The sequence below is a fragment of the Chrysochloris asiatica genome, unplaced genomic scaffold (genome assembly GCF_000296735.1).
Source record: "Chrysochloris asiatica unplaced genomic scaffold, ChrAsi1.0 scaffold00008, whole genome shotgun sequence".
Lineage (NCBI taxonomy): Eukaryota > Metazoa > Chordata > Mammalia > Afrosoricida > Chrysochloridae > Chrysochloris > Chrysochloris asiatica.
The window spans coordinates 2,228,787-2,242,937 of record NW_006408526.1 but is presented as its reverse complement, the minus strand read 5'-3'; the positions used below and the strand labels follow the sequence as shown (position 1 = coordinate 2,242,937).

At 36.1% G+C, this 14,151-nt stretch overlaps 1 protein-coding gene across 2 annotated transcripts in view; it reads left to right on the top strand.

The window, feature by feature from the left end:
• The window catches only part of MTMR2 (myotubularin related protein 2), a 100,277-nt gene that overhangs the window by 18,148 nt on the left and 67,978 nt on the right, over window positions 1-14,151 (top strand). The window contains exon 2 of one of the 2 annotated variants that reach the window (XM_006833750.1): window positions 2,395-2,465. The exons of the other annotated variant lie outside the window; for it this stretch is intronic. The gene's annotated coding sequence lies outside the window, so the exon portion shown is untranslated. The remainder of the gene's footprint in view (window positions 1-2,394; window positions 2,466-14,151) is intronic. 2 annotated transcript variants of the gene reach the window in all.

Here is a 14,151-nt window from a genome sequence, read left to right as displayed (position 1 = left end):
CCCCCCCCCCCCAAGATAATTGTATCCTGGTGTATTGTACACTAGGAGCCCTAGTGGCACAGTGGTTAAAGCACTCAGTGGTTAATTTAAAGGTCAGCAGTTGAAACCCATCAACTGCTCCACTTGGGAAAGATATGGCAGTCTGCTTCAGTACAGATTGACAGCCTTGGAGAACCTATGGAGCAGTTGTCTGTCTCTCATGGATGTATATGGGAATCACCTTGACAGCACCAGGTTATATTCTAAAATCTGAAGCTGTTTAACCTTTCCCTTTCATGTGTATTATATTGGGCCAGATTTTCATAATCTGAATTTAGGGCCATAAAATGAAAAGTGATAAAATGTAAAAATTGCTATATTATTAAGTAAAGGACAAATAGAAAGCAAGCAAAAAATGATCTGTTATACTATTTAGTTTTTTATTTACTTGAAGCAGTCAAAGAATGGTGTGGTAAAGTAGTGATGGGAATGAATCGATGAGGCTTACTCTGCCTGCTCCTTTCCAGAGAGTCCAATTTTAAACCATGTATTCTTCTTCCTCTAGAATATTACATCAACTTTTAGTTAGATACTTTCTGTCATTTCAATTCTAAGGGTATGGCCCCCTTAAGAACAGATGTGGTCATTTCAGGCCAGGTTAATATATGAATACTTTTGTCAGTATTTTATATTAGTTCTTATAGCCTTGATCTAAAAATTTCAGTAAAAATTCTGAGAAAACAGAGTCCTATACATTTTAGTGTCATTTGAGTTTGTGATATTTTAGCCATGTAATTTCAAACATAGGTAGTTCAATCATTTGGGAATGAATAGAGAGGGCAGATAGAGATAAGCCTTCTCTGAATTGATAAACGTTTTATCTGTTAGTCTCAGGGGTCTTAATTGACATGAGTCACAAGTATAACCATCTCCCTTGTCAACAAAATTGCCTTGATGATAGCAACAAGTGAGCAGTTGTTCAAATAGGGCTTTGTTAGGAGCTTGTGTAGTAGAAAAGTAAGTAATAAGTTGGGATTGTTGTTGTTGGTAAGTGCCGTCAAGTCGATTCCAACCCGTAGCCACCCTGTATAGGGTTTCCAAGGAGCAGCTGGTGAGCTTGAACCATTGACATTGCAGTTCAAACGATTTTGCAGTCTGCCGCATTAGCCCACAGCACCACACCAGGTCTCTATAACTTTGGATAGTTGGTATGAATCAGAACTGACTCAGTGGTACTTACCAACAACTAAGTGACAGATTAGTGATTGCAAGCATTAATTTTCTTGAGCTGAGCCAAAGTGCCCCCAAATAAAATGTCTTGTGATGCAGATGTTTTCTGTTACTGATATTGGACCATATTCAAATGATATTGGACCATTTTAACCAAAGGCAGTACCTAAAAACAGAATCACATAAAAATAAGGGTGAATCTCCTCTATATCAAAGGGCTTCAAAAAGTTCATGGGAAATGGAATTAAAAAATAATGGAATCCTTTTATGAATTTTTTTGAAGTTCCCTTGTATGAGGGCTCTGTATTGGAACATTGTTATTTAAGTGATAGAAATCAATTAATAGTTGTTGTTTTTATTAAATGCCGTTGAATCAGTTCCAACTCACATTGTTGCCTCTGTGTAGTGTTTCCAAGGAGCAGCTGGTAAGTTTGAACTGCCGACCTTGTGGTTCAAACCGACCTTGTGTCCAATGCTTATTATCCTACAGTGCCACACCAGGACTCTAAATTAATAGTAGTGATACTAGTAATGTGAATAATATAAATTAATAGCACTTAACATTTATAAGTGTTTACTATATACTGGCCATGGTGTTAAGTCCCTTACATACGTTTTCTCATGTAATCCTTGTAATAGCTGTATTCTGTAAACAGTATTATTGTTCTCAGATCATTGTGTCACAGATAAATAAATGGAAGAGTAGAGAAAGCAATTTTTCCATTTAAACCCAAGTCTGTTTAATGTAGAGTCCATGTGTTGTAAAGAACTGATCATGCCTGAAGATCTGGCATTCCAGGTTCAGGCCCAAACTTGGTAGAGAGCAGTCCCAGGGCAAGTGGATTGGGTGGTAGTGACAAGGACGTGAGCTTCCTTGACCAGCTGTCATACTCTACTAAGCTGATACACAATACCTTAGTGAATTGAGAATGTCCATATTTGGAGATCATTTACTCTAGTTTTATTCTTGTAACAAAAGGTAGAATGAAATTTTTTCTTTGCTGATTAAGAAGATACTATAATTTTCATTCAGAATAGTTTTGCATTTTTGACAGGTAATTTATGAAGCAAGTAAACATGCAAACATGATGCCAATCCTCCCCAGACTTTAATACTTTAGATTAATTTATTGTAGGGTTCCTTAAATATCTGAATTCCCCTAAGTTCCTTTGTGTTTGTTTACAGTTAATGTGTTAAGAGCCATTGACATTTGAAGATCACCAGAAGTGAAGATAAAACATCTCAAAAATTATAATGTAAGTGAATCGGAAAATAAAAATTAACAATAGACAAAAGTTAATATTGCCAGCAATTATTTCTGGGATAGATATATTTTCCCAAATGAAATTTATGCATATAATTAATCAGTGACTACACACGTCAGTCATGGTTCCATGCCCTAGTTCTTAAAATCCTATATTCTCTTCTACCTGGGGAAAAGTTACTAAGCTTTAATCATCTGGTAATTTTCCATTAGACTTCTTTTGGCTTCCCTGTACTGGTTTTTCTTTTTTTCCTTTTCCTCCTAAGTATTTTACTGTTTAGTTTGGGAAGACAGTGACAAGTGCTTATGCTATTTTTAAAATTGTTTATGTGTAGAAAGTGAAACCTTTACTTTTCATTTGCTGATGCATATTACATATTATATCCAGTTTTAGTTTTACTTCCATTTTTTCTATTAGTCAAAAATATGACCAGTTAGCTTACTTCCCTCCTGGTCTCGAGTCCCGTTCCTACCTTCCTTCCTTTTTCCTTCTTTTCTCCATTTCGACTTTCCCCCTCTATAATACTTGTTTAGCATCTGCTGTGCCTTGCATACTATGCTAGATTTTGAATTCCTAAGATCTTGGTACTTAAATCAGTTATACCATCATTTTATACTGTAAGGATATTAGACATAATCTGGTGTTTCTCAAGAGGAACACCTGCATTTCTGTTACCTGTGATGGATGGTCAAATACATTCTGAATCACTAGGTATAGGTAAAAAAAAAAATTACACTTACAATAAGAACCACTGATCCAGATGCTTTTTAGATTTACATTCAATTCTGTGAGTTTGCAGATGAGACAGTGGGTTCAGTAACTCCTAAAAGGCACAATAAATTATATAAGATCAAGACAAGTTGTTTTACTGCCCCCAAAGTCACAGAACTATTTATCGCCAGAGCTGGTCTCCTAATTCCCAGTTCTGTACCAGGAATGGTTGTGATTTTTGTTGGGACAGACAGCTTCACTGTGTTTAATGTCTATTGAACCACACACATAGAAGATCACCTCAAACTACATAAAAGGTTATAATTCCTAAAACAAATCACATGGGTTATATCTTGAAAACATGTACTGTTTTCTTCATCTTTACTCAGTTATGTGACTGATTCTGATTTTAAAATCACAATAGAGGATAAAAGAAAAGCCTATAGTCCAAATAAAAGAAAAACTTTTTTTGTTTGTTTTGTTTCTGTGGCTCGCTCCTTTGAACTTGAAGCTTCTCAAAATTAGGAACTGATTTCATTTTGTCATGGCAGTAACTACTTTAGTACTTTGTAAATAGTGGTTTTTATGAATAATTTGGAGTCTTGGCATGGCACTGTAGGATAAATACTGGACTGCTAACCACAAGATTGGTGGTTCAAATCCACTAGCCATTCTTTGGAAACATTATGGAGGGTCACTGTGAGTCCAGGCTCCACAGCACTTAACAACAATGAATAGTTTCGAAGATCCCTGGTGGTATGATAGTTAAGTTCTTGGTTAGCCTATTTTGTGGAGAACAGATCTGGAAATCTCAGCTTGTAAGATTATAGCTTAGAAAACAAGATGGGGCAGCTCTGTTCTGTCCTGTAGTGTGACTCAGAAGTGACTTGACAGCACACAAATCAACGACATGAATAGTTTACTATTAAAACTTAAGTGTTGCCTTTGGATTCCTTAACTTAAACTCTTAGGAGTGGTTTTGTTTGCATTATACAGGATCTGATGCTTTAAAGAACATGCCAGATAGTTTGGATAAATTTATTTGCATTTATAGTACTGTATTATGGTAGTCAAGGAGCTCTGGTAGCGTAGTGGTTATGAATTGGGCTGCGAGCCTCAGGGTCAGCAATTTGAAACTACCAGCTGTTCAACGGGAGAAAGATGAGGCTTTCTGCTCCCGTAAAGATTTACAGCCTTGGAAACCCTGTACAGGGTCGCTGTGAGTTGGAACCGACTCCACGGCACATAACAACCAACATTATGGTAGTCACTATGTGTCTGAATCGACTTGACAGCACTTAACAATTTCAACAACAAATTATGGTAGTTGATACTCATAATAAATATCGCCTAGGGACTAAAATATTTAAAATACATATTTTCTGAATTATGAGCATTTGCATTAATTTTAATATAATTTTATGTGTATTTCATATTGTATTATATATGTTACATTGCTGTTACAATACTCACATAACAATATTAATCTCACATTATTGTAGATGCCAATTTTGAAATAATTCTGTAACTCTCAGATCACTAATAAGTTTAATCATAAATTGTCATTGTTTATTTTTTCTGGATATTTTAATTTGAATATTTTTTTTTCAAATTGGCATGATTAAATAACTTACTTCTAATAAGTATATTTGACGTTTAATTATTTAATTTCTTTCTATTAAGTCTTTTTATTCTTTTTGTACCTCTAGATTCAGAATTATAATAGCTCTGAAAAGGAACTTGAACTATTAGATAATCTCTCATTTTTTGTGTGGAAAACTAATATTAAGAGATTTGTCTAAATATAGAAGTTTTATGTAGATTCTGAAACTTGCTCCTGAATGTAGAGTAGCTAAAAGTAAGTGGAAGAAATGATGATGTAAAACAGCTGAACAGAAAATTTCAAAGGACTATTCAAAAATACACAGTAAAGTATTATAATGAAATGTACAAAGACGTGGAGTTAGAAAACAAAAGGAGAAAAACATGCTCAGCATTTCTCAGCTGAAAGAACTGAAGAAAAAAACCTCAGGTTTCGATTTATAATATTAAAGGATTATATGGGTGAACTGGGAGCATGGTGGCTCCATGTGATAAACATTGAACTGTGAATCACAAGGTCCATGGTTCAAGCCTGCGAGTCACTCTCAGGGAAAAAGATAAGGCTTTCTGTTGCCATGAAGATTTAAAGCTAGTGATGTTAACATGTTTTGATGTAATTTTTATGGTTTTGAATCTGTTTTGCATATCATCTCAGTTGTTTCTCATAGCCACCTTGTGAGGTAACTACTATAGGTCCTCATTTGACAGATGAACAAATGAACCCCTGCTTTAAGAGATGTAACTAGAATTTGAGCTTTGGTTCTAAATGTCATGCTGTTTTTACTATCCATCACTATAATAACTTGGAAGTAACAAAGTCTTATTGGGTATACGTTTTGTTATTGCATACATTCTAAATATTTGAAAGTCGATGATAGATTTACCTTTTATTGTTATGTCCTCTGGAATCAACTCTGAGGCATAATGACTTCCTTCATGTGACAGTGTAGAACTACCACATAGGGTTTCCTAGGCTGTAATCTTTAAGGGGGCAGCTCACTAGGTCTTTTCTCCCAAGTAGCCTCGGGATGAGTTCAGACCCATCCAATTAGCAGCCCAGTGCTTAAACACTGTACCACCAAGGTACTATTTATAGCTATACTAATTATTCAGTAAGGAGCCTCTGATAGCATAGTGGTTACGAATCGGCCTGCGAGACTCAAGGTCAGCAGTTCAAAACTACCAGCCGTTCCATGGGAGAAAGTTGAGGCTTTCTGTTCCCATAAAGATTTATAGCCTCGGAAACCCTGTACAGGGTCTCTGTGAGTCGGAATCGACTCCACGGCACACAGCTCTAGCACAATTATTTAGGGCTTACTTCTCTTTAGAAATTTGGTGGACTTATACTACTCTTGAAATACTTAAAATAGATGCAGCTATTTTTGTGGATGAAGGCTTTATTCTTAACATGACTATCAGCATGTATTACCTAATTATTTGTATGTTAAAATGTTTAAAAGAGTAGTAGTGATGACTTTTAGAAATATATTGAACTATGGATAAGCACAGTAGGATAAGCACTCTTCCTCGAGGTTTCTCTGAACCACAAGGTTGGTGATTCAAACTCACTAGCCGCTCCTCGGAAACCCTATACAGGGTTGCTATGAGTCAGCATCAACCCGACAGCACTAAACAACAACAACATCTTGAAAAGCTTTGCTTCTCTCTTAGTCCTGGGTTCTTAAGTTCTGATTCTGTTTTTAAATATGACTCTGGATATCTGGATAAGTCACTTGATTTCTCTGAGCCTTGGGACCCTTACTTGGGAAAAGGGTAATATGATATCTGCTATGGTGTGGCTGTGTAGGATAAGCATTGGACTGCTAACCGCAGGGTCAGCAGTTCAAACCCATCAGCCACTCCTCAGAAACCCTCCACAGGGTCACTGTGAGTCAGAAAAGACTCAACAGCACACAACAACAACAATAAAAACAGTAGCGTAGTGGTTACAAATCGTGCTGCGAACTGCAAGGTCAACAGTTCGAAACTACCAGCTGTTCCTCCAGAGAAAGATGAGGCTTTCTGCTCCTGTAAAGATTTACAGCCTTGGAAACCCTATGCAGGGTCACTATGAGTCGGAACTGACTCCACGGCACATCACCACCACCACCACCACCTTTACAGAATCTTCGTGAGACCCAGATTCATGATGACTGTGACAGTAATATAAATGTTGTTGTTGTTTATATTACCATCGAGTCAGTTCCTACCCATAGTGACCCTGTGGTTTCCAAGGAGCGTCTGGTGAGCTTGAACTGCTGACCTTGCAGTTCAAACAGCTTTGCAGTCTGGTGCATGAACCCACATAGACGTTGTTTTTGTTGTTATGTACCATAGAGTTGGTTCCGACTCATAGCGACCCTGTACAGGGTTTCCGAGGCTGCAAATCTTTATGGGAGCAGAAAGCCTCATCTTTCTCCCATGGAACAGCTGGTAGTTTCAAACTGCTAACCTTGTGGTTCGCAGTCCGATTCGTAGCCACTACGCTACCAGAGCTCCTTACATAAACTTATGCCTATGTAATTTTTAGCATGTACTAGAACTGTTTTCCCAGTCCATTTCGCTGGGGGTCTTACTCTTTTTCTCTGACCCGCCACCCTACCAAACATGGATTGGGTAAGTGGCAGCATCAGTGGGCTCAAATGTGGCAACAATCGTGAGGTTGGCCCAGGATCAGGCAGTGTTTCGTTCTGCTGTACATAAGGTCGCTATGAGTCCGCAGCGACTCGATGGCACCTAACAACAACAACAACAGTACTGCTTTAGGAGTGCTGGTGGTGATGTAGGATTAGCACTGAGCGCTCAACCACAGCATCAGCAGTTCAAACCCATCAGTTGCTCCCTGGGAGAAAGATGAAGCTTTCTGCTCTCATAAAGATTTATAACCTCAGAAATCCTATACAGAGTCTCTATGAGTCAGAACAGAGTCAGTGGCACGAAACAATAACAACAGGACTGTTTTAAGTGTTTTACATATATTAATTCTTTTAATTTTTTAAAGAATCCTACAAGGTATGAAGATTATCATTATTACTACATATACGGATAAGAAAATGGAGGCAAGAAAAATTAATTAATTTTTTCAAGGTCATACAACTGCTAGGTGGTAGAACCAGAATTCAATATGAGGAGTCTAGCCCTAGAGTTGGCATTACGTATGGAAGATGATGTGTATGCTCCCATTTTGACATTTGTAAAGAGGTATGCTGATGGGGTCCTGGTATGGTGCTGTTGGATAAGTACTGAACTGTTAACCACAAATTTGTGGTTCAGACCCAGTAGTTGCTCTTTGGAAAAACCATACAGGGTTACTATGAGTCAGAACTGAATCAACAACACTTAACAACATGCAAATGTGAAGTATTATTATTGTGAAACACACAAAAAAGTGATGTTTTCCTCATTCTCATCATACAGATACAGATATAGACAAGAAAACAAAAGGTGTCACAGCCTTCCAAAGACAAAACCAGTCTCTTTTTGTTTTATGATTTCTAACAACCATAAAGAGATTTCTAATCTTTAAGTAGTAGAATATTGGAATATTTGAGAATATTAATAGAACAGTATTCATAATCAGTAAGTGATAGCAATACATTACATTTTTTTAATTTAACATCCCAGGCTAGGAAAGAAACAGAATCTTTTTAATAGTGAATGTTTTAACTCAGTCCCTGAAAAAGAAACCTGAGTTGACATCACTTATATGAGTTTGACATAAATGCTTAAACATTTATCTCATTAGTCTGACAGGGTAGTGATAGATTATTAGAAATAATAAGTTTTGCTGTATCTTGGAAAAACAAAGCAGAAATATATCTAGGTGTGGCCTAAGGAATGGAAATGTAATTTTTTTTATTTTAATAATGAATTAATATTTGCATAATGGGGTGAGAAAATAGCATGAGAGATTACCAAGACATGAATTGCCTGTGTGTTATCTATATAAGGAAGCTTCCAAAAGTTCATGAAAAAACTCTGTATCTTTTAATTCTAGTTTTTTATGAACTTTTTGAAGACCCCTCACACTTGCACTGGTGAAAGTGTTTGGTAAGCAAACATTAATTAAATAGGTCAGCTTCCCTCTTTCAGTTCCCTGCATTCATAGTTCAGTTTGAGGTGGAAGTATGTCTTTCTAAAAAGAAATGTAATTTCTGAGTATTATGCTTTAATCTATAATAATATGACCAATTTATGACAGATCCTTCAGTTAAGCTGATATTTAAAGAATTCTCCCCCTATGAATCCATATACATTTTAATCCCATCTGTGGTGCTGTAGGATCAGCTCTGGGCTTTTCACCACAAGGTTGGTCATTAAAACCTACCACCTACTTCTTGGAAACTCTCTATAGTGTAACTATGAGTTGGAATGACTTTGAGGCACTTAATAACAACAAAAACAATCAGTAATCTGAGTTTGAATCAGGGCTTTGAACTAGTTCAGTCATGACCAACAAAGGGACACCAGAACAGAATGAAATGTTTAAAATGTGGGTGAATTGGAACACTAGCTGGAATGGGAAAGATCACAGGTCCAAGCCCTGCTGGAAACTTTCTTCTTAGCAAACAACAGTACCATGTGTGTTGCATAGCAACGAGATCTCTTGACAGCCCAGTCAAAAACAATTGTACCTGGCTCAAAGATGGTGGCTGACAGTGCCATACTGAATGTGTTACTGTCTACGGTCCTAGCAATAATCCAGTCTCCTGCATCAGATTGCTGAACGGCTCACTATACCTTCTGAGTCTCCCATCCAGGTCTTTGACACATAATTTTTCCTGTTTTGGCCAGTATTCTGGATCACCCAGATTTCAAAATTTGGGTCCATTCCAGTTATACTTCGTTGGCCATGACTGATTCAGTTTGAAACCCCGGTTTGAAACAGATATTTGAAAGGGTTTATGAAAAGTTCCTTTGAGGAGCTGCTGAGGGTGTTGGGGGTTGGTGGTGGGATTCAGAGTGCCTTCTACATGCCCAATCTTTACTTCATTCACCGGTTACATTCATTTTGGCTAGAATAATTTGGCTGTTTTTTTTTTTTTTTTTTAATCTGTTTCATCTATTTGCATTTCCAGATTGGGTCTTCTTTGAAGAAACAGTATTGTGAAGGTAAAAAAAAAAAAAAAAAAGACTTATACATAATTTTTATATGACCTGCTTTTTCAGACTTGCTGCTACATAATCAAACAATATATACTAATTTTTAGCTTAGGAAATATAGTTTATAGACTTAGAAATACAATAATATAATCCTGAGTCACATGTACCATGGACTGTACAGAGTTTCAAACTAAGTGCTAACATGTGCCAGTTTGAAGATTGTTCTGTAGTTCAACTTTCCTTTGTTTACTTGAAGAATGCAAAATGTAATCTATTATCTCTGCCAGTCACATGCCACAATGATATGATCATTTATGCTATAATTTTTTTCTTAGTGATTTTTGAAAAATGAAACAACAGGGTCTGACAAAGTTTTAAAAATATAAATATGAACTGTAAATTCATGTCTTTGAGGGTTGTTTTTCTGTTTAGGGGATCCTGCAAATATTCTGACAATAGTCTTTTATGTTCCAAATGCTTTATACACAGTACAGTCCTCTTATTATTTTTTTAAGTGAAATTTACAACAGAATGACTAATAGAACATGAACAATGCTTATGAAACTGTAGCCCATTGTTTAAGTATTGAGAGCAAAATTTGCATTCCTGGAAAAGTTTGTTCACAATCAATATAGAATAGATTCTTAAATGCTCTTGGGTGAACAAACATGCTATGTATGTGCTCAGGACATTACTTATAAGAAAGTACTTTTTATAAAGGACCTTTTCTTTACATGGAATATTAAGAAAAAATTGAGCTGGCCTTAGGAGTGATGCAGTTTTATAAGGCAAGTAAGTGGTTTAGATTTTATTGTAATAACTATGGTCAGTAATGATTGGACATGAAAGAACCACAAACTCCCCAAGCCTCTGGAGACATTTGTTTACTAGTATACATGAAGTTAAGTGTCTTGTTTCTGTGTTACTTTTGAATGAGTGTGTAATGCTGCTATATGTTTATCTGTATCTGTAATTTTCAAAAATACTTTATCACTTCTGTAAGAATGTTTTCAGTGGATTTTGAAATATTAAATTGTTAGAAATAAGAGGAATATAAATTTATGGTATGTCTTAGTGCTTGGATTTTACTTTCTGCACCTTCTGTGATTGACAAGAGAGTAGGGATAATTCCATTAACAACCTGTTGTTGTTAAGTACTGTCTAGCATTCTATTAATGGTTCAGCAAACCAGTGGATTCACAGAGAAGGTGGTGGATGCTTTGCTAAAAGTTACATTGTGGTAAAATTGGTTTTGTAATAGTAGCCTTGAGCTTGTCTTTTGTTTTACTATATCAGAAATTATGCAGGATGTGTATATGTGTATATAATTTCTCCCTAATACATGTGATTTTTGTTAAATACTCAATCAGTTAACAGAAACTTTTTAAACTTCCAAAGTTTGCATATTTAGTGTTCTTAGTGCAGATGAAGGCATTTTACAGTACAGGTTTTGGTGAAAAACATTTTTAGGACCAAGTGATTTACTTCATTTTAATTTGATTAGTGGGTTCCTTCTCAAAAGGAAAACCTTAGTTTTGATGCATTTTTTTGCTTGTCTAAAGAGGATACTGCTGTGTGTCTACAATGCTATTTCTTGAACACTTTCTACAAGTTGAATAGTAGCACTAAGCACTTCTACCTACATCTATGTTCTCTTCTGTGTTCCTTTGCATCCTTTAATCCCTTCATTTTCTTACTGTACCATTATTAGATACTTATATATCTGGCATCTTCATTAGACTATAAATCCCTTGAATTTTCAACTCTACCTCCAGTGAATATTATACTGATAAAGTCATTAAATGTGGAAAGAAGGGGTGGGGGGAAAATTTGGAAGTCCCTAGTCCTCAAATGGGGAGCGTAAAAGCTCCATATGATAAGCCATGGACTGCAAACCACAAGGTCTTCAATAGGAGGAAGATGAAGCTTTATGCTCCTGTGAGGTTTTAAAGCCTCCAGAACTCTCTATAGAGTCACTCTGAGTTGGAACCAACTCGATGGCACTTAAAAACAACAACAGGTCCTCAAATGGAGGGTTAGAGTGGGAAGAGCAGAACCAAGATGAGTAAGAGGTCTTTAGTTCCAGGCCGAGTTCCCTAGACTTCTTCCCTTCAGGGAAGCTGAATTGGAGCTTTGAAGCATGGGAGTATTGGGAGGTGGTAAGTGACCACCTTCCAATGAAGATAGATTTCTTTGCCATTTCAGCATTAATAGGGATTAAGTTCAGTGGTATTGAGTAAAAGAGTATTTCTGTAGTTGTTAATTGCTGTTGAGTTAGTTCTGACACATAGTGACCCTGTATAGGGTTTCCAAGGAGCAGCTGGTAGGTTTGAACTGCCAATCATATGGTTAGCAGTCCAGTGCTTATCCTACAGCGCCATACCAGGACTTTTTTTCTGTAATAGTTACCAAAGTTTATTTGTTTGGATATAATATTTTTAATGTGAAAATCTTTATTACTCTGATTAATTCTCAGGAATGAGTATGACTTTAAAAAAAATCTAAAAGGAACAAAAGTAGAAAAATGATGTATGCTTTACTTTAATGAGGTGATTTTGGAAAGCATATAGAAAGTAGTTTCTGCACTCTTCCCCGCCCCCCCCAAACAATTAGTCTGCAAAGTTTTTCTAATTTCTACACTTAGAAATAGTAGAATGTAGACACCAAGAGGGCCAATGCTTTAGAAACAGTGTAGCAAAGGAAAAAGACATTCTGTTGTAAGAAAAACAGACCAGTAAATGTGTGGGCATGACTAAGAGTCAGATGATAGGATTTCTGTTTTGATTTTGTGGTGGAAGGAAAACTCTTGTCACTTTGGCTGAGATACAGTGCAGCAGAGGGCTATGAGAAAACAGAGGGTGGCTCATGCTGTATTAGATTATACCTCTTGTATGCACCAGAATCCTAAATTCTGGTCTCTGTGTGTCTATGTATTCATTTGCCTATTTTGTAGACCCAGAAATTAACATTTAAAAAATACTCTTCATTTGCCTATTTTGTAGACCCAGAAGTTAACATTTTAATAATACTGACTTTATTGCATTAGTAATGAAGAGAATATAGTTTAAGGTTGAATGAGTGAACAGAAGAAAGGGGTATTTTACTACGAATGATTTACCAATCACACGAACAATGACTCTGAGGCTGTAGATGAAGACACTCATCAATGTAAATGCCATGTTCACATAATTTTTAATGGTTTTCTTTAAGGGTAATAATGAAATAGAATTTATTACATTAAAATAATTAAAACAGAATTGAGGTTTTATTCTAAAACGTATTTTGAGCGTATGTGGGAAAGGACTCTGTAAATATGAATAAATGTGTAAATAATTTGATGCTGTAAAGAAGACTATGCTAGAGTGTTGGGTGTCTTCTGATCATTTTTGTTGCTTTTGAGAAAATGTTCTCTATAACTACTTCATTGAATTCTAATATGTATGTCATAATGGAGTTGGTGTTGTTATGAGTCGTGAAGTCAGTTTCGACTCATAGCGACCCTGTACAGGGTTTCCAAGGCTGTAAATCTTTACAGGAGCAGAAAGCCTCATCTTTCTCCTGTGAAGCAGCTGGTGGGTTTGAACTGCTGACTGTGAGATTAGCAGCCCGATTCATAACCACTACGCTACCAGAGCTCCCTAACGTAACTGAGTAGACAACAACTAATAACAGCAGTCCTTGAGGTATTATGTTTATTTTATTTTAAAGTACACTTAATTCTCTATTTTTTAAAATCGAAGTAATTATTTACAGGTTATTTAGGGCCTGGACATTTTCTGTTATTTATGGCTTTTATATTTGAGCCATGCCAGTGCTTTTTGTACTTCTCATTAAAGGATTTATAGGACCAGAAAGGAATCATGATTATAACTCAGTTTTATTAATAGTCACTCTGGTAAAAGGCTTGGGCAAAATAGTGCCCACATTAATTGGGAATAAAGAGTAAATTTTCGTGATGCTGCACGTGTGAGAGAACTTTCTGTGGGAAAAGTTTATGCATATAACTCAGAAATGAGGCTGGAGGACAGATTTTGAATCACATTTTGTGACAATTCCATATCTTTCCTTTGTAATGAAAGATTTGATTTCTGAAAAATTTCTTAATATGTTTTCCCTAAAAATCAGTTATTCATTTTAATTACTTTAGCATGATTAGATTTGGCTTACTCTTTTGTTCCTGTTATTTGAAAATGTTAACTTCAGAAAGGGTTCTGACTTTTATTTGGGAGGTTGTCTTGGCAACAAGTACTACTGAGTTTGT